Raw genomic sequence first — 27,684 nt, forward strand, 5'->3', positions numbered from 1 at the left:
TTGTATACGAGGGTAACAGCGGGTCCTGCTTTGTGATGGACCAGTTCTACAAATATGTAGGAAAGTATGTAAGGCTGTGATCACTGAGAGGCTTCAAATAACACAGAATAAAAGATGAGACTGGTTCTGCTTTGTGGAACAAACAACCACATAACCTAGGAGCATTTATTCGGCCTTCTGAGTCTATGAGTTGGCAATGCAGTCTTTGTTCCCTGAATCCAGCATGGCTGTTTTGACACAGCTTGTTCACATGGACATCTGGTAGGTTGACTGAACAACGATGGGTCTACTATGGTCTCCTCTTGGATTGGCTCCATCTTGCTTTGATGCTGAGTTCCTCAAGAGGGAGTACCAACATGTGAAGTACTGAGTTCTATGTCTGGGATTGACACTGAGTCACTTGGTCACATTGTAATGGCAAATCAAGTCCTGGTTCCAAGGACTCAAATTTTCAATGGCATAAGCTGCAAAGTCACATCGCTAAGTGCACTAATACAGGGAAGCAATTCATTTGAATCACCAATGTAAAACCTAGCACAGTAGAAGTCAAATTAGTATAAGACTATAGTAGCTAGTTGAGTATGATATTATTCTGAAAATAAATAGGAGAATGATGTGTTGTTGTTGTTTAAGAGACTCATACTCATATCAAAATTGGGCTGGCATTTCAGATTCTCAGTGGGGCATGGTATCCTATTCCACAAATGGTACTGTGACAGCAGGCTACTTATGAGAAGTAGGGCCAGGAAATGAGTCCTTACTTACATCACACACAGAATTGATTCAACACTGATTGCCCCCCATGTCTACTTCCCCCTAGGTGGAGCCTGGCTGTTGCACACCAAACTAGACTGTTGGGAGGGAAGCTTAGCAGAGCACAGGGAGAACAATGCAAGAACCCAGTCAGCTATAAGTGCAGGGCAATGAACACACAAGAGAACAGCTTCAGAGTACTGGTTTGTTTCATTAGGAGGGAAAGGGGCTGGGGAGGTGGCCAGGGTCTCTGGGGCAAGGTTTTTGTGATCATGTACCATGGGTCAGGGCAGGGGTGTTGGAAGATGCTCCATCTGAATATTCAAGGGCCTGTAGGGGGTGGGGAGAACCTTATAAGGTTACTAGCCGGCTTTATGGCAACAGGTTGGAAGTGGGGAGGTAGCCAGCTCCTGCTGTCCTCATGTTTGATGTATGAGGGTCGAAGCGTGACTCTTCCTCCATAACCCTGGGCCATTAGAGTCCCACAATTTATTAAGGATTTAAGTACAAAAAGTAAAACAACATTTGGAGGAAAATTAATAGAGACTCCACTTACAGCATAGATGTTGGAAATGCGCTATTAAATAAAACATGAAAGATATTAATCAGAATGAACACGTAGATACGATCAACTGTATATATTTAAATAATTACATCTAATTTTGTAAATTATATATGTTTATAAATGATACATAAATTTCAACTTCTACACAAAGAAACCTCCAAAAATGAAAAACGGATTATATTCAAGAAGACATTCATAAAAGAAGTACTTGAGAAACAGGACTATTGAGAACTAACCAAGAGCTTCCAAAAGTCAATGTGAAAAAGATAAATAAGTCAATAGGAAAAATGAAGGGAAATGTGCGAAAGAAGAGGAGGCAATTCGCAGATGATGAAGTGTAAGTGTCCAGCAGGCAGATTATGGAGTGTTCACTCTCACTAGCCATTGAGCAAGTTAGACACACAATGAACTGTCACCTCATAGTCATGTTGGCCGGATTATGTGAGCCGACAATGTCGATGGTTAATGTAAGGTAATGCTGCTCTCGCAGGCCATGGCAGAGGCTCAAAGCAAAAAAACTGCAATGAAGAACAACTTGCCAGGATCTCCTGAGCAAATCTAAGCAAGAACATGCTCAGTTCATGCCTAAGAATATACATTGTGGTATCGTTTGCAATTAAGAAAAAAATAGAGGAAACAACCTAAATGCTTATAAATACGTATGGGTGAGGATCTGCTGGTATATCTTTACAAAGAGGAGTGAATGAACTAAGGCTAATATAGTAATCTGGAGAAAAATTCATTAACCAAAATATGAAAAAAAAAGTTACAAAATGGAATACACGATATGATAGCAGTTATATAAAGTTTTAAAACATGCTAAATCATACCATACTGTTGTAGAACATGTAAATATGTAGTGATATCACAAAGATGTATATAAAAGTGAGAAATATGAGATTCAGAAAGTGGGTGCGGCTATGAAAAGTAAGATACACAGGAGGCTTCTACCACATCCATATCATTTTTCTTAAGCTATCAATGCTATCGCAAAGGTTTCGATATTAATCTTCACATGATGTCTGTATGTCTCCCGGCTAAAACACAAGTGACTATTTAAGAAGGAAGGGAAAAGAAGTGATGGGCTAAGGCAAGTATGAGAACCAGAGGTTAGATCCCCTAAGTAAAAAACAAGCAAGTAGGTTGGCTCCTGTAATCCCAGCACTCAGGAAACAGCAAGGAAGCACTCCCAGAGTGAGCTGCCTTGCTGGTATCACTGAGTGACATGTTCAGTGAGAGACCCTGCCTCAAAGGATAAGTGGAGAGTACATTAGCTACTTTTCTGCTGCTATGATAAAATGCCGTAACCAAGTCAACTTACAGAAGGAAGATTTGATCTGAACATAGGATTCCAGAGGAGTTCGTAAGGACAGGGAAGGCATGACAGCAGGTGAATGGCTTAGCAAGCCAAGAGACTGCATCTTCAACCATAGTAAAGAGTGCAAACTGGAAGTGGGGAGAGGCTATGAATGTTCAAAGTTCACCCCCCCCACCGTGAGTCTTCCTCCAAAAGACAATTACAGAAACCTCCCAAACAGCATCTCCAGCCAGACACCATTTGTTCAATTACCTGAATCTAAGATACATTTCTTATTCAAACCAAGTAATCAAGAAAGATACCCAAGGTCAAGTTAAGGTCTTCACACACATGATGCTCACACATACGCCAACACACACACAGAGAGAGAAAGAGAGAAAGGGAGGGAGCTCTTTCCTACAACCGTTTTCAGAGTAAAAACTGATTCTAAACATCAGAGTATTAACTGATTCTAAACATTGATGCACACAGTACAAAGGCGGGGAGTTTTTACCTTAAAGCAAACTGGGCAGTACAGGTACCTATAGGCCTCTACTTTAAGGCCTTTGGTTTGGTTCATGCCTCCTTTGTCATGTTTCTGACTTAGGTGACAGTGTTCATGATCTATTCTCCACTGTTTTGTTCCCCGAGCTTTAGATAAGAAACCAAGCCTCCAACATTACAAGCTCCAGACCCCCCTGTTTCCTCCTTGCCAGGTTGTCAACCAGGATCTAATTCTTCATCAGGTCTACACCTAGAGACACATAGCACCTCTGGGCACAAGTACAGAGCACTAGTCCCTTCTTAAACTGGGTGGGTACCTTTTTAGAGTCAAAGCCTGGAACAGCAAAGCTACCCAGACTATTCTTTCTGTTGTTGTGCTTACTAAACACACTTACTAAGCACATCAAGCTAAAGGTGAAACTCTCTCCAACCCTTCCTCTGACCTCAGTGAAACTCTGTCCAAGACATAGCTCACCACACTACTTTCTCAGATCCCAGATTCTGTTGTACTCAACACCTAGCAATGATGACACACCACAGACGCTCAAAGCCCTTTTGTGGGTAGACCAATAATGGACAGATCTATGTGTGAAATTTGGAAACTTCTTAATTTCCTGTTTTAGTAGGATTGGCCTGAGGTGTAGTAAGGAGCAGTAAGGATGTTGGAGTCAGTTGGGTCTTGATTCAAATATTAACTTTACACTCTTTTAATTAAGAAGCCTTAACAAATGTAAGGTAACATCTATGAGCCTCTGTGTCCTCATTTTCCAAATGCAGTACCATCTACCATCAATATCCTGCCATCAACATACTCAGGGGGCTAACACATGGATCAGATGAGATCGCAGTTGTAAAGCACACATAAGAACTTGTGTGAATGATAGTTAATGATATTAACAGAAAGAGACATTAAAAAGCCAATTTTGCCGAAAATATTATCGATTACTAGGATTTTCAAGAACTTCTAGGTTCCTATCTCTTACAATCTGAAGGCACAACCACTACGAAATGCCAGAGACCCATATTTCAATGATTTTTACATTAGAACCAGACTTCACTGTGTCTTGTTGTCTCTTCAGAGATACTGTTTCACTGCTTCATACACACACCTTTTGCTTGGTGTTTGAGTGAACTTTTTCAGGTAATCTGGCTAACCATGAAAACTCAGTGTGTAGTCTGGAAGGATTCGTATATCAGGTCATGAACAATTATAACTCATCTGTTATAACTGATAGCTACAACTAATTGAAGAAAAGAAATTAGAGACCAAAGGAGAGGTCACCCAAGAGACTTGTTGGATATATTTCTGTTAAATACAAGAATGAGAAATAAAACACACACACAAAAAAAATGGATACCCAGATGGGATTCCCAAAACATAGCCCTGGGCAGCCAGAGGGTGATGTAAGGCTGCTATCTCTTCAGCAGGGAGGGAAAGGTGGTACATAGAAGTTGGGTGGGAGAAGGAGGGTTCGCAGCTGGTGTGAGGCTTTGCCAGGATCCGACCTCCCAGGGCAAAGCACTCAGCACTCTTTCGAATGGCTAGTAGCTGGCCTGCAATTTCTGAATAGACAGTCAAGGAAGGCCAAAGCCAGGAGAGCCCACTCTAGCTTCCAGGCCTATCCAGTACTGAGAACAGAATAGAGCAGTATAGCATGTGTATTTGAGGCTCTCATGATGTCTAGAGACAAGTAAATATGTTCTTGCTGGCCTTGCAGAGGCTCGACAATAACTCATTTTGTATTTAAGTTCATAGGTTAGAATACTAAGGCTGGGGGTGGGTGGCACATGCCTTTAATCCCAGCACATTTGGCAGGGGGAGGCAGAGGCAGACAGATCACTGTGAGTTTGAGGCCGGCCTGGTATACAGAGTGAGTCCCAGCACAGCCAAGGCTACACAGAGAAACCCTGCCTCAAAAAGACAAAAACAAAAACAAACAGACAAGAAAAGATAGAACATTAAGAGGTAAAAGGTTTTGTTTTTGTTTTTGTTTTGTTTTGTTTTGTTTTAATAAAACTGAAGCAATGCCAAAGAACCTACTCTCGGGACAGACACAAATCCTACCTGCTTGCTCAACCCAGCTGCCTGCAGAGGAATGTTCATTTTGGGCTTAAAACAAAAGAAAGCAAGTATAGGTAATTTGAAAGAACACTGAAAATGAGTGCTGGAGGCAATAAGATTTTTTTCTAATAAATCAATCAAAAAAGTATTAGAAAACTGAAGTGTGGAGAAACTACCACCAGAAAGCAGTAATGACGGCAGCAGCCCCTAACTGCACTCTGAAGTTTAGACCCAAGGTGGAGCTTTTCACATAGGAGAGGGAGCTCACTGATCTGTAGATAGCATAGAGATGTCCAACCCTGGCTGGGCTTAAGAACCTAATAACCTGTAGAGCAAAGAAAGGCACGTACACAGCCTGATTAAAAAAATAAATACATAAATAAAAGTTGGTATAAGAGTATAACAAAAGTAGTAAATTATGGCTGTCAAGCAGTATGTTCCATAAAGGAAGTATAATTCACAACGCACTTTGAACCTTTGGTAGGTGGAGGTGCGAGGTTCACATTTCAAGCAGAGAAACATCACGTACAAGGGCCGGGAAAAGCAGGCTGCAGCACATGTTCAAAAACAATGCAGGAAGGGTAGGTCCCACTGGATGTCTGTTGCTCTGTCCTACTCAAAATTCACCCTCTATTCTCTTGGCAATAGGAACAATATTCCTTTATGACAGTCCATCTAGGATTAGTATCTAAAGCCTGGAGTTGACCTCACATCTAAAATCATAGTAGGACCTGTCTGTGACCCTCCCTTGACCTGCGTCACCGGATGAAGTCACTTAGTTTAAGTTGAGCTTGCCATTGATCCCCGTGATCCTGGTTCTCAACAGGAGTCCTTCCCTTCCTAAGAAAGGGGCAAAGCAAAGCTCGGTTTTCCTGTGACTCTCTACAGAGAGTGCCTGTCAGAAAGAAAAGCCAGAGCATTTTACATGGGGGCTTGTGCAATGGAGGGAAAGCACATTACCCTTTGGCTCACCCAGTCCAAATCACTTTCTGTCGCCTGTAACCACAAGGGAATCAGACCGCATAGTGGAGACCAGACTGGAGAGAACTTTGAAGCATCATCAACACTTCTGTCTGCAGTCAGTGAGAAGGAAGGTCACAGGAGACTTTAGGGAGATGGTGGGCTTTGACATGGCCTCATAGCCACACTGCTGTAGTCAGGGAGCTCGGGGGAGAGAGTCATGAATCAAACCCAGTGGTAAAAACTGGCAGCCTTTCGTCATGAGTTTCAGAGCCTCTGCACAATCGTCACTCCTGAAGCTTCCTGGGCGATTTACTCCCTTGCTACTCATGCAACCCTGTGAGTAGGAGCCTCTTTTCACACTAACATTTACTTCAATCTATAAAGAAAGCCCATTCTGCAGACACTATAATCATTAGCAGGTTAATAAATTCCCAATATTGTACAACCAGCTAAAGGGCAGGACGAAGCTCAAATAAATATCAAGTCATTTCCCAGAGCCTGTTCTATACACACACATATATACATATGTACATACATATAATGTACATATATTTATTTTATTTCCCGTTTACAAATGTTTTGTCTGCACGTATGCATGCATACTATGTGTATAGCTGGTGCCCAAGGAAGGCAGAAGAGGATCTCAAGTCCCCTGGAACTGGAGTAACAGATGGCTGTGAGTCACCATTTGGGTGCTGGGAATCCGACCTGAGTCCTCTGCAAGAGCAACAAGAGCCAAAGGCTATTCTTAAACCAGACAGTTGCCAGCACCACAAAGACTTTCAAATTCCACATGTTCTCCTGTGCAAGCGCATCCTCCCTTCTGGAAGGTCCGTGTGTAGAATTGGTTGTTTGGCTTAGAAAACATCTCTGAGAATGTTATTTCTAGAGTGCCCCTGTTGTACAGCCACTTGGGTAGCAAGAGCGGACATGATGTTCCTCCCACTGGACCATCAACAGAGCCTGAAAGGCAGGTAGATTTGGAATAAAACTATGGGAAGGAGCAAGCCCTGAAGAACACTATTTAGAAAAATGTCAGATATCAATGGTGTTGGCAGAGGGTCCCATAGAGTGGGTGAGGGAGGAAGGGATCAGAGAGGACCTCTAACAGAAGTCCCACATCTCCTTCAGAATGCAGATTTCTATCAAGATGTCCAAAAGCACACCCATGTATACTTCCATAAATGGCCACTGTCTCCGCTGTTCCAGCCAGTCCTTGGATACAGGGAGATGAAGTCAGGCCTCCCAAGTGCTGTCACTGTCAAGTTCCTTCTCTCTGCCAGACCTTCCCACAGCCCCAGATGGTCTAGCTTCTCCTTCCCTGTCACTTCCTGAGGGTGTGGGAGAAAGAAAGGAATTAGAAAAGAAGCAAGCAGCGAAGAATTTTCCAGTACTAACGCAGCAGGGTGGGTGCCAAGCAGATGCGGGGTGGTACGTGGTGGAAATGGCTCGGTGCCCATGCTTCCTTGACGCCCACCTTCTCCTGATAGTGCCACCCACTTCCTCCTCACCTCAGTTTCTAGTTCTCCTGGAGGCTCTGGTTACATCCACACCGCACTGTGGCAAACAACCTGTCATGCCCTCCTGGGTGACTCATGTTAATGCTAATGGCAGCATTTCCAGGAAGAACTTGACATAGGAGGCAAACCCATGCTTCCCCACTCATTCACTTGTCTGTTTATTAAATATCAACTGAGGAACGGTAGTTCAATGGTTCTCAACCTTCCTAATGCTGCAACCGCTTGGTACACTTTCTGAAGTTGTGGTGACCCCCAACCGTAAAATTATTTTTCTTACTACTTCATCACTGTCATTTTGTTACCGTTATGGGTTGTAATATCTGATATGTAGGATATCTGACAGGCAACCCCCCCCAAAAGAGATCACAACCCAAAGGTTGAGAACCACTGATGTAATGCGCCTATAGTGTGCGTAGAGTACTAGACTGCCAGCGTCTGGCCAGAAAGATGAACAATAAACAAATGAATAACCACAGAAGCTAGTGATTGAGAGAGAGAGAAAGGGGGGAGGAGAAGGGGTGGAGGGGAGAGGAAAGGTAAAGCTGAGGACACATAGTCAGGAGGCCCTGATGGAAAGAATTGTCAAGGACGATTTGACTAAGGCTGTGTAGGAAACAGCAAACCAAAAGCACATTGTAGGGAGGCTGTACCAGGCCAAAAGAAAAGGAAGGAAGCTGAACCAGCTTTAGTCTGTCGAGGTTAAGGCCACCCACATGGCTGGTACAGAGATGGCAAGCCAGAGGAGTCACAGGAATGATGCCGGGGAAAGGAGCCAGCCATAAGGTAGTCTGGGAAGCCACGGAAGGGTTTTGCACAATAGCGTGAGCTGAAGCATGGGCTGAAATTTAGGAAACGCTTGAGGCAAAAGCAAAGGGGAAAAAAAAATGAGAGAAGCAGGACCAGTTGGTGCAGGCAGCAGAAGGTGGTCTGGTCCAGGGTGACAGTCACGAGAATGTTGAAGAAGGCTAGGATATGTTTGAAAATAAGGGCCTTCTCTCCCACTTTATGGCAGTACAGTGGGCACTCTGGTGGCTGTGTTATTTGTCGTGAGCGCATGTCTGGGTTCAGTCTCACAGCTGTGACTGCCGGTTCCCAGGAGCTGTGGGCCTGTCTTGTGTTCCTCCTGTCTAGAATATCTTTTCTTGCCTGCAGATAAGCCCGGCCTGGAGTGCCAGCTGGAGGCCAACAGTGGGGCAGTGCCATTGGAGGAGCATGTGTCTCTGTGCACACCAGGATCCGGTCCCGGTGTGCATTGGTGCTCACTGTTCATCCTTCTCACCAGACACTAATATCCAGTACTCGACTTCCTCTACCGTGAACAGTCTGAGCCATGTCATAATGTTTCATTCTCCCCACACCCTTCCTGACTTTGCCCAAGCCTTTGCTTCAGTCTCTTCCCCCAAGGCTGGTAAAGAAAATGCCAACATGGCACTCTCTCCTTTTCTTTCACGGATTTGCGGGTTTACACCAAGAAACAGGCTCTTTGCTCAGCTCTATTCAAACAGTCACCTCCACTTGTGAGATTAATGTTAACAGCCTGGCTCGTGGAAAGTCCACCAGAGAGCAACTGCACAGTGACAATTTCAGAGACAGGAAATAGACAGGGGTATGTCTGAGTGATAATTCGGCAAAGGGGTAAAATGCTTACATGAGATTTGGAAAGATTCACTTAAAGTGCTTAGCTAGTGAGTCCTGAACGTTCTTTGTTATAAATGACTATAGATTAAAGAGATACGAGAGAAGTGGATGATATACAGCAGGAGAATTCTTTAAATCAAAATAGACATTTTAATAACTGGGCTTTAAATGAATCCCCTCTCTGAAGTCATCTAGCATTTAACAGCTGCAAATAAATGTGACACAAGAGAAGCTAATCAAAATACTGAATAATACAGGAACCAGAAGAGTGCACAGGGAAGCTGAAGCATCCTACCTTCAGCTCCTCTGACATTCCGGCTTCCATTCTGCCCCCACTCTCTCTACCACCAAGCACTTCACTGTCTCACAGCCCTGGCAGCTTGGTCACAAAATCCCCAGGGCACAGCCAGGCTGGGTTTGACTCTGGATTGTCAGGTTTCATCTCTGCGCACCTGGGCAAACCTCAGTGTGGGTAGCTATAACGTGGGAGTAGTTCACCCTAACAGGGTTATTCTAGGAGTTCAGTTGGCTAAGGAGGGTGAAAGCAGAGCCAGCGCTCAGGCAAACATGTTATTTACCATCACTAGATGGCCAAAGAACCATCAGACGGCCAGAGGCCAAGAAAGGAAGAAAAGCAAAGGCAGACACTGGGAGGAGGGCACCCTGGAACTACTAAAGCTTTGATGTCTAGAGGGCTGATGATCAGGCAGTGCGCCTGGGCCGGCTGGCTAGCTGGCCTCAGTTTAGAAGGGCAGGAGCTGAGAACTCTACCCAGTGATGCAATCTAAGTACCAAGGGGCCTCAGAGTAGGCAATTCAGCCGCCTCAAATCACAAGACATAAATCTCTGCTGGCCTTTAACAGACCAGTGTAACAATTCACATTAAAGGCCAGGGAACTGTTAATATTCTGTCTCATTCTGGGGACTTTATTCAAAGACAGAAGAAGAATATTCTGTAGACACACTAATGCTCCCAAAAGCAGTTCCCCAAAAAAAACAAGATGTCAGCAACAGCTCAGGGATGGGTAAATCAGCAACCCCTATTTTCTTAGTGAAGGCAATAAACTAGTTATAAATACAAATACTGAAAACCTCTAAATATGAGAGCGTGTGATGAAGAATCATCTTCAGTGGAAGGGCCTAGAAAATCCTGAGTGCATTCTAATATGATACGTAAACTACAGATGGTTTGGAACAACAGAATATGCCAGAAGACTGTGGAAATACTAATTTTATTTTTTAAACTGTTTGGTGTGTTCATTATATAATAGTCTAACAATTAAAAGAGATTTGAAATTGGGAAGAAAAATGGCTCTCTCAAAGCTGCACATTCAGAGACAAGAGATAACATACAGCAAGCTCTGGGCAGATTTATGTCCTTCTCACAAGTGCCATCAGCCCGCCCAGGTTTATGTGCAAATTATGCACAACCTCCCCAATAAAAACACGCACTTCCAATAATGTAAACATTTCCTTTGTACTGAGATCTGTTCAAACCTTCACATCCAAATATGCTGGCAGAATTGCCAAGGGTCTGCAGCTATTGACCAAGATATTAATTATTTTAAACATTCTGCTGCTTAGAGTCAAAGCTGTGGCCATTGAGTAGGATGTGATCGGTGTAAAAGCCAATTTGGCAAAACACAAACCAGAGCTCTCTCCTTCTGACATCAGCAAGCTGTATACTTTCTAAGCATTTTCCTCATGCTGAAGACTATATTTAGATTAAACCAAGAAAGATATAGCATCCAAGATCCCATAAAAAGCTTGACATATGAGTCCCAGATGTAGAAGAAAGAATTTTCCAAACTGTGTGGCCAGTTTTCTCACTGAGACAGTGGCACTGGGACCCTAGCCAAGGAGCGAGATGCTTCCCTATAGATGCCAGAATCCTGGGTCATTACAGCTACAGACATTGCTAGCTCTCCCATGCCCACTTGGGCCGGAGGCCCCAGAGTGGAGACTAGACACCTCCTAAGAGAGATTTGTCTTTCCAAGAAGACTTGTAACATGAGAAAATATTTCAGAGCCCAGAAGATACCTTCCATACAAGTTAGACTCCGTTTTGGCTCCAAGTGGTCAGGGACTGAGTGTTCCATCATCTGGAAATAATTGAGCAGTTAAGCCACTCTGTACTGAAGAAAAACAAGGAAAGTAGTCTCTGTTTTAGGTGACAGGTGAGAAAGTTCTTCCTCATACATTGGTTTTACATCCTGGTCGGCTGAGGAAACCCTCTCACCAGAGCAATGGTTCTCAACCTGTGGTTCAAGAACCCTTAGGGGCTCAAATGGCCCTTTCACAGGAAGTGAGTCTCAGATATTCTACAAAACAGACCTTTACATTATGACTCATAACAGTAGCAAAATTTCAGTGGCGGAGTAGCAACAAAATAATTTCGTGGTTGAGGGTCACCACGAGGAAGTGTACTGAAGGGTTGCAGCATTAGGAAGATTAGGAACCACTGCACTGGAGGGTGAGCAAAGCCAGGCGGAGACTGAGGCAAACAGCTACCCAGTGGTGTGAGGTCAAGGCAGAGCGTTGTGTATCTCTGACAGTGGTTACATAACTCTTGCTGGAGTGTCAGAGACAGTGACCTCCACTGAACCAGAAGGCGTGGCTTGTGATTTCTCTCAGAGGACAAGAAAGTTCCCACCCTGCAAAGCCTCAAAGGCTCAGGACAGGGTGGAGTCATCCTGGGGAGTGGCTGTCTTCACAGACTACCAGCACTTCAGGATCATCTAGAGGGTCCTTTGCCCTGCTCACCTCCAGTTCGCCCAGCTCAGCCTCCTGAGGGCACAGGTCAAGCTGACAGAAAAAGTCCCTCGTCCAGCAAAACCTGCCCAGGTCCCCCAACCGCGGGGTGAATGGGTTATGCCACAGAATAAAGTGACAGATTCTTGCACAGCAAGCCTGGGATGTGTCCCAAACATGGGCAGGGGTTTGAAGTAGGGGAAGAAATGCTCTGTCTTTGGCACACATCTACTTTCAGTTTTCTGGAGTGGTTCCACCCACCTCCGTCTTGGGATTTGGTAAACAGAAGGCAGTCATCAGGAAGGCACTAATACAAATGTCACTGCATACGTCACTTGCCCCCAAACCAACAGTATGCCTGTTCACAAGCCGGAGGCTAAGGACAGGTCGGTAAGGAGACTGCATCATCCTCCTGCGGGGGGTGGGGTGGCAGGGGCTGCAGCTGACCTCTGTCCTGGCAGCACCCCTCCCCGGCCCCCATTCCCGCCCCAGATGTTTTCTTTTCTGAAGGTGCACAGAACCCAGGCTAAGGTGACGGCACTCCTGCTCATTCCACGCACTTCCGTCCTGCTCTGCTTTGAAGGGGGAAAGCGTAGAGGAGACCCGGGCACGCATCAGCACAGTCATAGCCCTGTGTTCCAAGGTGTGCTCGTGGACAGCGGTTCAACATTAAACTTCTCATCGCTGACTGAGCAATGGTTTTATTCTCTATTGCCTCCAACTCTGGTAGACATATACAACAAGCCTTTCTCAGGATGTTAATGTCTCCCTGAGTGGCAGTCTGGAGACTGTGTGCCAATGACAGCTAGAGCACACTATGGTGTTCTGTTCCTCTTGCCTTGGCACAGGATTCTTCCTCTGCCAGGGAGAACCACCCACCCATCCTCATGGCCAAGTCTAATGTTCCCTCTAAGATTCAGATCCTATCCCTTCACAAATTTGGACTAAGCATTTCCTTTCTGAGCCCGAGAGACATGCTCTGTGCCATCACGGAGCACACAGTCTGTCAGAAAGATGAGGGGTGAAAGAGCTATGTGCACAGCCTGGGGCTGTTGCTACTGTGAGCTAACTCCACTTGGGAAATGATTAGGGGATCACAGCAGGAGACCAGCTTTATCCCACTCCTCCCTGGCTTTCCCTAGGTATCCTGTGCCATTCTCTCCAAGGCCCATATTCCATCAGAATCCCAAAGACATGATGTCTGCCCTCTGTCCCTTCCATACCTGCTATTTTCTTATGTCTTTAAGGTCATGAACTGTCTTATGAATTAACTATCCAGTAAACAGTCAACGCTTGAAGTAAACAATTATCTACAGAAGCAGCAGTCATTGTTTTTAAATCCATGAGCAAACTCAGAGGTGAAGGCATGCTGTATTGTTTAGAATAGGAGTTTGCAGATGAGCCTGAGGGAGTCACTGAGCAAAACTAACACGTTATTGTTTGCATTTGGGGTGTAAGGTCTGGTGTGTGTGTGTGTGTGTGTGTGTGTGTGTGTGTGTGTGTGTGTGTGTGAGAGAGAGAGAGAGAGAGAGAGAGAGAGAGAGAGATTTTTGCTCAAAACTTAAGAATAGATTTAGCATTGCTTTCTTCAAAAATTAACTTGGTCAGTATCACAATGTTCTGCCTGCCATGGAGCAATTTATGAAATGTGGATTCGACTTGTTTTTGTGGATAATAAAATGTATTCCGCCAAGGAAATAACTTGGAGTCTTCTTCTCTCACAAATTGTTACCCGTAAATTCAGTATCAAAGTTACATCAATTCACCACTAAACTAAGACGGTACCTCTTACAGAAGAAGTATGCCGTTACCTTTAAATAATTAACCTATTTGTTTGTTTGGCTGTTTATTATTTGGAATATCTGTGTACTTCTGTACACATCCATGTATATGCTGGTGTGAGTGCGTGTGTGAATGCATGCTGAAGCCACCTTATTCTTCTGAGACAGATCCCTCATTGAACCTGAAGCTCACAGATTTGACCGAGCGGGTGACCACCGAGCTCTCGGGATTCTCTTGTCTGTACCTGCCCAGCTCCAGGCTCACAGGCATACGTCACCGAACCTGACTTTCTATGTGGGCACTGTTGATAGCAATCTCGGGGCCCCTTGCTTACAAAGCCAAGCACTTTGTTGACTGAGCCATCTCTCTGGCCCCGAGACTGTCTTTCTCTCTTGACTCTCCTCTCTTTTTTAATTCTACAAATCTCCTCTTAAAAGGTAATCACCCTTTGCAACTTTGTCCAACATGCAAAGCCACTCACTCAACCCCATTTTGTCAAGTAGTAACTTCTTACCTCAAAGGTTGCGCTGTGTGGAGCTTCTACCTGGAGAGAAGCCCACCTCACTCTATACACTTCATGTGGGTCCCTAAAAAAAAAAGATGGGTGTGGCCACTCCTGGCTGAAAATTGCCCTGTATTGACACAGATGGTCTCACAGAGGCAGCAAGAAGTTCAGGGCTGTTCTTGGCAGACCAGAGTAGTCACTCAGAGCCCTGGTGGCTTCTGCTGATGGCAAGACTGGCACATGAAGCCTTCAGTTCTGACCCCGTCCTGGCCCACTATAGGCTGGCCCCTCTCAGCAGGTGGCCTGGGGTTACAAGATGAGGACAATGACTGCATTCCCCAGATACTGCAGAGGCTTACAACCAGTTGAAGCCTTGGGCCAATACATACCTAGGCCAGATTTTACAGCAATGCTTGTTTATATTCAATGCTCATCTTGCTTTCTATGGTAGATTTTTAGCATGTTAAGTCACTGGAGATTATCCTCATAAAGAAGCGCTGTTTGACCTGTGCTATGCCTCATGATATTGTCCCATGTATGTCAACAGTGGTTCCAAAGATGAAACATGAATTATCACGTGAATTTGGGAAAGGTTTTGCTGGGTAGTTTTGGGTTGTTTGTTTGTTGCCAACTTGAGACAGCTTGGAGTCACCTAGGAAGAGAGCATCTGTCGCAATCTGTGTCATATGTCTTACACGCTATGTCTGGAAGAGCCCACACGACTGATGATTGATGTAGAAGGGTCCACCCCCCTGCGGGCAGCACATCCCTATGCAGGTGGGTCTAGGCTATATAAGAAAGCTAGCTGCACAAGCCAGTAAGCAGCCTTCCTCCATGGTGTCTGCTCCAGGTTCCAGCCCTTACTTCCTTCCCTAGTAGACTAGTACCTGTAAGGATGGGTGGAAATCACTCTTCTCATAAGTTGCTTTTGGTCTTGATGTTTTATCACAGCAACGGAAAAACAAACTATTAAAATGACAAGCAACATTAAACTGTTTTCTTTACATGTGGACCCATGACATCTTGAATACAATTCTCTTCTCTGAAACTAAAAACAATGCATTTAGTAAGTATTCCAAATACACTCCTGCTGTGTAGAATGCATTTGGGAGGACCATTATCTTAAGTGACTGCTGTTAATGTAATCACTTTTACTTGCTGAGTACATACAAGGTTCCAGGTACTTTGCTAGGCCTTTTATATGCTATGTCTCAGTTACCGCATCTTCCCTGAGAAGTGGGCATTACTGTCTTCATTACACGGTGGCATGGAGAAGTTCACCATCCCATGACCAAAGCACAAATAAATAATGAGTCCTTATTTGCAGTCAGGTGTGACTGACTCCCCATTCTATGTCTCTAACCAGGAAGCTGCTTTTGTTTTGCCTTTGAAATTCTCACCTTAGACTACACTGTTAATGCATACGGCCTTCATGCCCTGTGAACTCCACCATCTACTCCTGAGAGCACATCTGGCAGACTCCTTCCCTTAATAAACAGTTCACACCAAATGACAGCCTAATGAGAGCCTAATGGGGCACCTGTGGTGATGGTTGTTAGCTTTTTAGCACAGCTTCCCTTTCGAACATTTACACACATTAAGAAGGTATCGAAGCAATGGCGCTGTTCATCATCCTACAAAGAGGAGACCATGAGTAGCAAGCTGGATGTGAGACTCCAGTAAGGGAGCTCCACTGAAGCAGAAGGGCAGAGCATGAAGATTGGCAGGTAACTGAAAGCTGGTAGGAAGCCTTTGGCCAAGAGATTTATTTGGGTTGAACTCAGGAGACCTGAAGGAAGTGAGAAGCTAGTGTTAAAGAAATGGCGAGAATTTCATCTCCATAACCATATCCCAAAGATGTGGAGGTTCATCCCACCAAGGATCCCATCTTTTGATTTGCTTCTTCTCATAGCTTCCCCATTTCTTTGTCCAATAGCTCTCTTCCTTCCAGAATTGTTCTAGCACAATCTTCTGAGCATAGAAAAAAGAGAAAACTTATAATTGTAGGGTTTTTTTTTTAATCAATAGATAATTCTGTATTGGGATTAGCCCAGGAAAACCAGGCTTAGAACCAAGGCCAGGAAACCCACCCCCATGTTTGGGGAACGTAGAAACATCCAAAGAGAAACACTGACATAAATTTCATCTCCAGGACTCCTGGAATGAAAATTATCAGGCATGGAATTGGTCTTGGAGAAACTCAAGTCTTATAAGTGCCTTTCTCAGGTGTTATCTGAGTGTTATCACATTTTCTCCTTTAAATGATACTAGGGCTATTCCATATGTATGCTGGTTGTTTTAAACAACAAAATGCCCCAATATTGGTCAGAGTCTAGTAAAGAGCAGCTAATTATTATTTATCATCTTCAGATGGCCAGACAGCTCTTCTGACCTGGACTCAAATGACCAATCTTTGCTAGGTATATCCATGTGTCTATGGTGAACCAGCCAGTTCCCTGGAGGCTGCTTCATTGAGGACAACCTCACTAGAGTGTCTCCTTTCTGCTACATGTGGTCCTCATCTTCTAATACCTTGCCTAGCCATGTTTCCATAATAATCTCAGGGCTTGAAGAGAGAAATGGAAGCCAACCTCTGTGTACGTGTACTTACTTGCTAAGGATTTTGACATGCTTGCTGCTATTACACTTGGCAAAGCCAGTATCATGGATGAGTTCATAAAGAGACATAAATGGAATAAAATAGGTAACAGAGGAAAGGCAGATATGCAGAGAGGCTGCTAAAGGGGGCTGTTATTACCTCGACTGCTACACCAGGTCTGACCCATTTGCAAATATTGAAATAACTTTGCAGGGCATTTGGTAAACTGAAGCAATAACATAGTGACAGAATCAGGACATAATGCATCCAAATCCTAAGGCTCAAGCAAGACAATAATGCCAAGAATATTTGATATCTAGCAGACGCAGGGGAAACATTTCTTGAAACCATCCCCTTATCTGTAAGAACAGAGGAATCTGGGAACTAGGGCTGACACACATTCCCCCTTTGGAATGGCTCTGATGCAAGAGAAGAGCTAAAGTAAAGCTTTGGTAAATGTGCTCTGTGATGGGTATCCGTGACAGTGAAGAAAGACAGGACCTAGACAAACTACACTTCTCATTTGTTCTGCACATCCACTTGTTTCTTAAAAACATCTTTGTTTTTCTCACAGAAGCTTTTTCTCTCTGCCTTCTAATCTACCCCCAAGTTAGCTTAACATTATCCACATTTTATTTAGCCTATTGGAAATACTCTTCAAAGCAGGTTCCTGCACATACGTGACATGCAGCAACAAGTCCCCTTTCCCATCAGCTTGCTTTTGCCAGATTGATTCCCAAATTTCCACCATTAAACATTAAAGGGTGGAAGAAAAGGGTCTTCACTCTCCATAAAACCAGCCTTGCATCGGAAATCACACTGTAGAGAATGGCTTGAGTATTTTGAGCTAGTTTCTTCTGTTGCCTGCAGTCACTGGTATCACGAGCATGTTTTGTTTAGTTTTCATCTAATGCTGAGCATCAAATCCAAGATCTTGGTATGCTTAGCAAGTATTCTATATCCTCAGCCCAGTACTATACCTGAGTGGCCTCTCTAACAGCTAAGGAAAGTTGTCAAAGAAAGCTTAGGAATCTGAATTTGTGTGGAAATGTCAGGGTAAGGGATAGAGATTGAGGGTGCAGAGTGTAGGTGTATTTAAAGCTCTGTGGTTAAATTAAATCACCTTATAAATGTAAACAAATTGTAAGCAGAGTGAAGAGCCAGGGTTGTGAGAGAACAGATGAAGCCTTAGAGTGGAGGAAGACATCAAATACTGGGATGTGATGAACAAAAGAAGAGGACCAGAAGATGGTGCTCTGGAAACCCAGGGGGCAAGAGGGGGCTCATCTGGGGAAGACTGGTTGTTCTACTCACTTTCCAGAACTCACACTCCCTTCTTTGATTGTGTTGCCAGAGCTGCTTCTGCATAATGGATACCTTTGCCCTAGAAGCTCTGGGACACTGAGCTTTTATCTCTTCTTTTTGTGCCTCTAGGCCATGTCCTTCCTGCCTGCAAATCTTCCCTCCGTAGCAATCTAGACCTATCCCCCTATCTACCCTACCCATCTCAGATCTCAGATGCAAGTCCTTTGTCTGGTGTAGTGTCCCTTCCAGGAGTCCTGTTCCTCCCTCGTGAGAGCACTCACTGATGGTAGCCTCTTGAAGCCTATGTCTGTCAGTTCTTCAAAGGCAAGCACAGGCAACTGGCTCCTCTTTGTTTTCAGTTATCTTCAACGCACATCTTGATCTTGGCTAAGAAATATTCTTGGGTTAAAACATAGGACAGGGTTCAACCAGCATTGACATCCATCTGGCTGACACACTAAGAAAACCAAAACTGAGGGGGCTTATGCTTCCAGATGACCCCATTTCCAGTCAACAAATGGTAAGAAATCATATATGAATTAGCCAGTGACAGAATTTTAAAAGAAATTTTGATACATTCAAGTAACCCCAAACACACCACCACTACCCTTTCCTGTCTGAGCTATTGCTTGTAATTTGTTCAGTAATCACTTGTCTTTAAATAAGCGCGAAGTCATTTTAAATGTGAGGAACATATTTTCTCAAAAACCTGAAGCACCAGCAATGAGAGGGAGTTTAGATGTAACCATTGCTTGGGCAGTGAGGTTCTCTAGAACAGATTAGCCAACTGTAAATCTAATCCTCTCCCCCAGAGTGGGGGAGGGATTGTGAAAATTCTTTAAATCGGGATTCCAAAAGTCCACATACTTTAGGCAGCAAAAGTCTAAGATGAGGGTAGTAAGGAGGGTCTCAGAATGCTGCATCACTTGATATGTAAGTAGCATCAAAGTTCTGAACACAAGTTGTAGATACTAAAATACTATCTTTAGAAACAGGAAGTCAGCAACAGTCTATAAATATCTTCCTCTTCCTTCCTGAAGATCACACACACACAAACACACACACACACACACACACACACACACACACACACACACACGAGTTCTAAAGATACCAAAAAAAAAAAATGACTTAGAAATAGAGAAAGACCTGGGTTATTCTAGGCACTTCCTTTCTAGGTTTTCCTAAGCTCCAAGATGTGTTGGGGAGGTGGAGCTTCAGCTTTTGACTGTCGCTAGTGTTAACACTTGAAAGATGGCATTCTCCTTTTTAAAACAGTTAGTATATTGTGGGAAAGAATGACTCGGGGCTGATGAAAAAGCTATAGTTGCTGCTACAAGGCTGCGAGGCCCTCAGCTGTCCGGCCTTCAACTTCTCCCTCACCCCACCCCACCCCACCCCCAACCCAACCCCCAAGCTGGATTAGGCAGCTATTATCCCAGTTTTGTCTGAGTGAGCCTCAGGGACACGTGACAAACAGGCTGACCTCAGCCCTTGCTGACACAGACGGTCTTGACAATACCGTTCAAACAGACCCACCCCAGGCTGTTCCTCTTTCCAGCTCTAGGCGTGTCTGGTGGAAAAATGATCCAGAGAGGCAGAACCCCCAGCCCCTGTGGGTCCAAGAATCACTGTGAGGAAACAATTTCTAAAATCAGCATAGGAGGGATGGAGGCAGAGAGAAAGATGTGCAGCTTGGACAACCACCCCACTCTCAGCGCAGCCTTTAAGAAGAATCATTTGCCTCCTTTTTGGCTCTTGACACAAACATAGATTTGTGGCTGTTTTACATTGCAGCACAAGTCTGACAACATTGTGGAAATGGACAAATGTGAGCCAGAGGTTTGAAGACATTGTCTAGAATCAACAATTCACAAGAGGAAAGGGTCCACTGTGTACCTATGTGTGACCTCTTTCTGCCGGTCTGTTGATAATACATTACAGAGAAAACCCCTGGAGAAAAGGCCATATTATAGAAGAGTGTCTCACTTTGATTGCCAGTTCTCCACAGTGCCTGACCCGTACAGGGTCTGAATTACAGACAGACACCCATCTCATTATAGAGCACACATGGAGGTGGTGGGAAGGCGCAGGTCATGCTGGAGTTGGGACAGTATAAAAGTTGGGGGAGGAGGCAACAGAAGGCTTTGATGAGAATGTGTAAGTGAAAGTTGAATCATCTTTTATAGGAAAATTTATTTTACTTCTATGTGTGCATGCCTACATTGAGTTTACCTCATGCACTGTGTGTGTGTGTGTGTGTGTGTGTGTGTGTGTGTGTGTGTGTATGCACATGTACACGAGCCTATGGAGGCTAGAAGAGGAAGAAGAAGAAGGCATCGAGTCCCCTGGAACTTGTAGTTCCAGATGGCTCTGAGTCACCATATAAGTCCTAGAAACTGAACTCAGGCCCTCTAAAAGAACAGGAAACAGATCTCGCTAGTCCCTGAAGCCAGAATTTGAACTGTGTACTGGTGCTGGACAAGGTTCATGCAGACCTCACAAAAAGGATCTTCAGAGCCTCTTTATCAGTCTGCACCAGGAGACTATGCTTGGGCCTGGCCCTATCCCACTGAGAGACTTCCCTTCCTTGCTCTGATTGGATGAGGAAGAACTCTGCAGGACTTGGCACTTACGCAGATGTGTGCACACACACCACACCTCAGTGTGCACTCACCCAAGGGAACAATAAAACAGTAATTTTTACTCTTGTCTGGGCTTGGTCATTTCATTCCTTCTCAGTGACCTCACAAACTGAGGAGACTTTTTAAAAAGTTTATTTGATCCGACTTTTGTCTGGCAAATGAGAATTATTTGCAAGGAGCCTGAGAGTTACTTTCCTCTTCAGAAACAACACTCAGTCGTTAGCTAGAGCGACTTCAGCGATGTCCCCAGGAATGGCTGTCCTTCATATTTTCAGTATACAGGGCCCTGTTTCTTCAGCTGTGAAATGGGATGACAATGGCCCCCTCCTACATCCCTGCTAAGTGGTAGATCTCCATACTAGTAACTCAAATGTCAGGGATGTTTTGCTTCTCTTCTACATTTTCCAGGAAGCTGCTGAGATTTACAGTTGGCCTGCCCAGGGGCTTTTTTTTTTTTTTTTAACACTAAAATAACTATCTTAGAATTTTCTTTTGAGCCCATTTTTCAATTCTTTCACTGAAACTAAGAACCCTCAGAGGGGACCCTGCTTTCCCAGTATCATCTGGGGAACAGAAAGTGACTTCCCCAAAGTTGTGTTAACATGAAAGATTTGGGCAAACGGCATACTGCTTTCTTCTCTAGCTTGATAAGAACCATCTGAAGAGATGGCCCAACAGTTTAAAGCATTGGCTTCTTTCCCCGAGGATCCAGGTCCTATTCCTAGCCTCTATGTGATAGCATACAACTCCAGTTCCAAGGGATTTAAAACCCTCTTCTGGCTTCTTTGGGTACTGCAAACATGCAGTGCACAGCCATACACACAGATAAAACACCTGTACACATAAATTAAAAATAAATAGATCTTTAAAAGACAACGCCTACTCTAGTCACTATTAAGATCGCACAAGGGTGTAGGTGACCACACTGATAACAAGGAATGGAAAACATAGAAGACTTCACTTTGAATGCTCAGCTTGTTTAGCCATTTTAATTTCCTAGGCTAAGAAAATAACAGTATCAAAGAAACTTAAGAAACAAACCAAAGCTCCTCTTTTACCTTGTATGCAGGTTGAAATTCTCGGTCAGTCTGAAGAGTTGAGGGGTTATGAGTGCATAAGACAACTGAAAGGACAGCAAGGTAATGCCTACTACGTAATAAGCAATAACATTTTGATGTCACCTTTAAAAAGAAAAATAAGGTCAGTAGAGATGGCTCCGTGGGGAAAAGGTTTGCCAGACAAGCAAGAGAACTGGAGTTTGTCTTCCTCATGCCCACGTACATGCCAGATGGGTGCAATTTCAGTGCTTGGAAGGTGGAGACAGGTGATCCCCAGAGCAAGCTGGCTGGCTAGAGTACCCAAAGTGGTGATCTCTGGGGCCAACTGAGAGGCATTGCCTCAACAAATAAGATGGAAAGCTATCAAGGACTTCTCCCAATGTCAGCCCCAAGCCTTCACATGCCTTCACACCATCACACACGAGAATGCACACCACACCTGCGAACACGCATACACATGGATGCATTCCATACACACGGGCAAATACAAAAACAAAATGTGTGTGCCAGGCATAGTGGCACATGCCTGTAATCCCAGCACTCAGGGAGGCAGAGGCATGTAGACCACTGTGAGTTCAAGGTCAGCCTAGTCTACAAGTCAAGTCCAGGACAGCTGAGGCTACACAGAGAAACCCTGTCTCGAAAAACCAAAACCAAAACCAAAACTTACAACTACAAAAATAAAATGAGACAGCTTTTATAATAAAGCCATGTTTGGCTTTATTTGGCACAAAGCGAGTGATTTCCAGAGAAAAACTAACTTACTAAGGAGCACAGTGTTGTGTGGGGTTAAAAAAAAAATCTACATCACTAGAGCCTTTGAAATCTGACCCTCCTGTACAGGGTAACCAGAATCTTCAGCAGGCAGCAGGGACCTCCCCTTCTGGTGCTGTCTTCATGGAATAAGCTGAGGCAGAAGACATCTTCTAAGTGCATGATGACACAGAATAGATGGAAAAAGGAGTTCTATGCATGAATGCGATGGGGCCTTAGAGCAGTCAGCTGTACCTGTCTTCCACCCATGCCCTGCCTCCAACACACATTGGCAAAGCCAATGCACACTCACTCTTGCCAAGACTGCCTTATTTGGCGTCTTTCTAAACGTAGGTCCTTAGCAACATAGACACAGAACTCTGGACAGCTAGTCATCAACAGTAATTTTACCAAGGGGTGGAGTACCTCCAAGCTTGGTCTCAGACACAGGGAGCCCACACCCAACTCAATTGTTTCTATTTTAACAGCCCTGAAGAGAGCCTTTTTATTTGTCACTTTACAAACACAAGAAGACAAATAAGAGAAAGGAAAAGAACAAAACAAAGCACCGCAGGAACTGCAAATATATATATTGCCTCCCATGCCACTCCTGGCCACCCCAGACTGCACCCCAGATGCTGTGTTGAGAATGTTCCAAGAGCATGTTCAAGCCAGGAAATGGTGTGACCTGGAAAGGATGCATAGAGAGCACAGAATATTCCTGTAGCCCAGAGGTGGCTGCAGCCACAATGGCCTGGGCCCTCCCCCATCAATCACTAATTAAGAAATTGCCTAGAGGTTTGCCTACAACTGGATCTTAAGACAGTGTTTTCTCAATTGAGGTTTCCTCCTCTTGGTAGAAGACTTGTATCAAATTAACATAAAACTTGACACACAGACACACTTCACTGTTAAGCCATGACCTTTCCTTTCTGCTTCATCCCCCCATCACACATTAATATCAACAACATGATTCTGAGGTGCTGGCTGCGAAAGACAGCTGTCTTCCAGGCACAGTTCTGTTAAACAGACACACAGAAAACAATCACAGACATCCAGCACTGTCTCCTGAGCGCTGAAGTGCATTCTAGGGTTTGGTGTAAGCCACCCTTCGGCTCACACATTCACCCCTATGTTCAGAAAGACAACATAGGGGTTGTCCTCACAGTAGTCTTGCACTGTGTGGAGTTTCTATCTGGTTTGACTACTTGCCTACGAGCTGTTAGAATCTCCCAACTTTCCTTCTACTTCTGCAAAATACATTGTATTTGCGTAACTGTTAGGCTAGTGAACTGCGTCTTGCTAACTGAGAACAGCAGCTTTCTTCATAGGATTTCACATATTTCATGTTCCGTTTGATGTTTTCCATTTGATTTAACTTGGCTCCATTTATCTCATACGTCCCTTATCCACTAAAACACCCTGACCTGTGTCCACCTTTTTCTTATTAGACATGTACACACCCATTTTCAAGATTGTAAGTTTTCTTTGACAGTTGGGCTTTTTAAACTAACTAAGCTGAGGTCCTCAGGCACATGGAGACCACAGACTTGCACAATGACCTCTCTAAGTTTGGGCCTTTGGCCTCCTGGCTGCAGTATCACAGCAACCAAACAGCTCGTCCAGATCTCACTAGTGTCTTATGGGCTAACTGCTCTTTTTCACGAGGGGCTGTGCCATGGCAAGGCCAGGAAAGCTAAACTTGGAAGCAAACAGGCACTTTGTCTCCTTTAGAAACCTACCCTTTGAAAAACTGCTCTTTTAAATTAAAACCAATGCCACCCACCTCTGTAGTAAAAAAAAAGAATGAAGTAAAAATTTAAAAATACTATTGAGCCTTCAAGTTCTTTTTATTCTGGCCTTTCTTGGCATAGATAACAGACATCACCTTCAGTGTTTTCCAACAGCTCTCACAGGTGCACCAAGGCAAAGAGGAGACACAGGAAGGGCTCAGCAGGAGGTGACAGTACTTCCCTTGTGCCACAACGCAGCCTGCTGCCTGTGTTCCACTCACTGTGCCCTTGTTTGGTCTCTGATACCAACCATGCTCTGCCCCATGCACATTGGAGACCTGGGGACAGAAACCCTTCTCCTGAACATGGAAAGCAAGGGGATTTTGTAAGGGAAACATGAAAATAAATTTTTTTTTGCATCATTCTGTGTAATGAACTGCTTGGGGACCTGCCCCAGCCTCTTTCTGGGTGTTCTGTATAAAAAGTGTCAGGAACTATTTTATAAACTGTCACTGCTGCCTCTCTTCTCTTTCTCTTCTCTCCCCCCCTTACTCACTCCTGTCTCTTGCTCTCTTGACTCTCTCTGTGTCTCTCTCCCACCCCTCAGGCTATGGAATTCATGTACATAAAATGGATTATCAAGTAAAAATTAAGAGTACAAGTTATGTGTCCCTCACCATCTGCTGGGCAGAGGGAAGGTACTCCTGGCTTCTCGAATATAGATTGATAAGCCACCATCACCGGCAGATTTGAGAGCTAGGTGACTAATCTCCTTCAGGCAGGAAAGGAGGTTGTTTCTCACATCAGAGAGATTTGCCTTCCAGCTGCCATTTGGGAAAAATTACATTTTTTTCATTGTTCAGGCACTTGTGGGAGTATACAGTCTCAAATCCTATGATTGGGTTCAAGTACTGTAAAGAGGCCTCAGGAGACTGAGTCTGACTTTCAGGTCCTGGCACTCATATTTATAAATTCCCATTTTCTTCCCCAAATTTGAGAGAGAGAGAGAGAGAGAGAGAGAGAGAGAGATTCTTAGCTATTTTAGTATCTGAATTATCATGCTTCCCAGGCCTACTAATGGAAAGCTTCAGGAAAAATTGGTTTTAATTACCTAATAGACAGAAGCCCTGGGATTAAACAAAACTGTTGTGACTCTTACAGCTGGTCAGTTATCCTGGATATCAATGTGCAGCAAAGAGGTTTGAAAATACTAGAAAATCATAAACCACTGGGCTACTTAAATTCATTTTCAGTGCGCCCACTTGTGCTTTCATCATACATACTATTCAAGTCACTTACAAACAGAACATGCATGTCAGATCTCCACGAGATGCGTTTCTGTGCCTTGCCCTCGGAGGAGACACGTGGGCTCATTGGAAAGTTAACCAGCCTTTAGTTGCACAGACAGTGCCTGGACTCACTGCTCCTATGGGAGGAAAATAAAAAAGAGCCTCCTTGAAAGCTGGCTCATGTCAGTCTGTTTGGAAATGGAGCCCCCTCCAGATGAAACACAGCTGCTGGACCCCAACCCACATTCTGCAAGTGGAACTTCTAAAATTATGTCTGTCTGTCTGTCTGTTAGAGGCTACGCTCACACCGCAGCACACATATGTGGGTCAAAGAACAACTTGTGGGGGTCAGTTCCCTCTTCCAACTTTTTGAGTCCAGGAGACCAAACTAAGAAAACCCGACGTGTTGGCATGTCCCTCTGAGCCACATGGCCAGCCCTTGAAGGACAAATTTTAATAGAAGGTGTCTTAGTTAGGGTTACTGTTGCTGTGGTGAAACACCACAACCAAAACACTTTGGGGGAGGAAAGGGTTTATTTGGCTTATTCTTCTACCTCACTGTTAATCATGGAAAAAAGTCAGGAGAGAAAGTCAAGCAGGGCAGGAAGCTAGAGGCAGGAGCTGATGCAGAGGTCATGGAGGGGTGCTGCTCACTGGCCCGCTCCTCAGAGCTTGCTCAGCCTGCTTTCTTATAGAACACCGGCTTAGGGATGGCACCAACCACAATGGGCTGGGCCCTGCCCCATCAATCACTAACTAAAATAATGCCCTACAGGGTGACCTACGCTCTGATCTTACAAGTGAAGTTTCCACCTCTTAAAAGACGTCTGTCAAGTTGACATAAAACTGTATGACACAGCTGACCCTTTGTCAGTGTAACGTACAAACACATCACTGTCAGCCACAACCTTTCCTTTCTTGTTCATCTCTAAGATCACACATTAATATCGACATCAAGGCTAGAGGGTGTGGTTGGGGAGGGAGGAAGGGAGACGAGGTGAAGCAGTCCCTAGGTGAGCCCTCCTTCCTTCACCCACCCACCTCCCACCACCCCACCCACTGTAGACCTCCAGTTGGACTGGGTCTAGTGCCCCAAGTTGGCATGGAGACTTTGCAGACTGAAGGCCAGGCAGGAGTGAGTGGAAAGCAACTCAGAGGGGGCCTCCCCTGGGCCCTGGACTGTCCACCCCAGGGCAGTGAAGTTGGAGAAGTAGAACCAAATCCCGAGGAGTCCCAGGACATGAAAGCCTTGCAGGAGGAACTAGTAGAGTTTGCCAGGCTGCTGGGGCAGCAGAGACTCTCCTTGGGGTACACCCAGGCCAACGTGGGACTCATTCAGGGCTTTCTCTTTGGAAAGGTGTTCAGCCAGACAACTATCTGCCTCTTTGAGGCCTTTGTGGCTCAGCTTCAGGAACATGTGTAAGCTGCAGCCCCTTCTGGAAAAGTGAGGGAGGAAGCCTACAGCAATGAGAACCTTCGGGAGCTATGCAAAGCGGAGACCCTGATGCAGACCCGAAAGAGAGTGCTCATGAGAGTGGAGGCCCATGTGAGGGGTACCTGGAGAACACGTTTCTGCAGTGCCCAGTGCTCACCCTACAGCAGATCACCATCATCGCCAAGCAGCTTGCGGGGGTGGGGGGGGTGGGCACAGGATGTGAGCGCCAGGGCCCCGCCCCGTGGTACCCACTTCCTCATAGCCATTCCCCTTTCCCTACCTCTGGCTCCCCATCCCTGAGGTTATGATCTGATGTCAGTCTGTGTGCCGTCCGTCCTAGGTGGTCCGAGGGCAGTTCTGTACCCGGCGCCAGAGGGCAAACGATCAAGCACTGACTATTCCCAAGAGAAGAGTATGAGGCTGCAGGGCCTGGATTCTTTCTTCTGCCTCTAGGGGACCATTTTGATGCCCCAGGCTACAGAAGCCCCCATTTCACCACGCTCTACGATTTGGTCCCTGGGTATTAA

At 44.8% G+C, this 27,684-nt stretch overlaps 1 pseudogene; it reads left to right on the forward strand.

The window, feature by feature from the left end:
* Positions 1 to 1,770: 1,770 nt before the first annotated feature.
* On the forward strand, positions 1,771 to 27,684 carry LOC129690498 (POU domain, class 5, transcription factor 1-like; annotated as a pseudogene).

This window comes from Psammomys obesus, unplaced genomic scaffold (genome assembly GCF_907164565.1).
Source record: "Psammomys obesus unplaced genomic scaffold, mPsaObe1.curated_primary_1811, whole genome shotgun sequence".
NCBI classification, from domain to species: domain Eukaryota; kingdom Metazoa; phylum Chordata; class Mammalia; order Rodentia; family Muridae; genus Psammomys; species Psammomys obesus.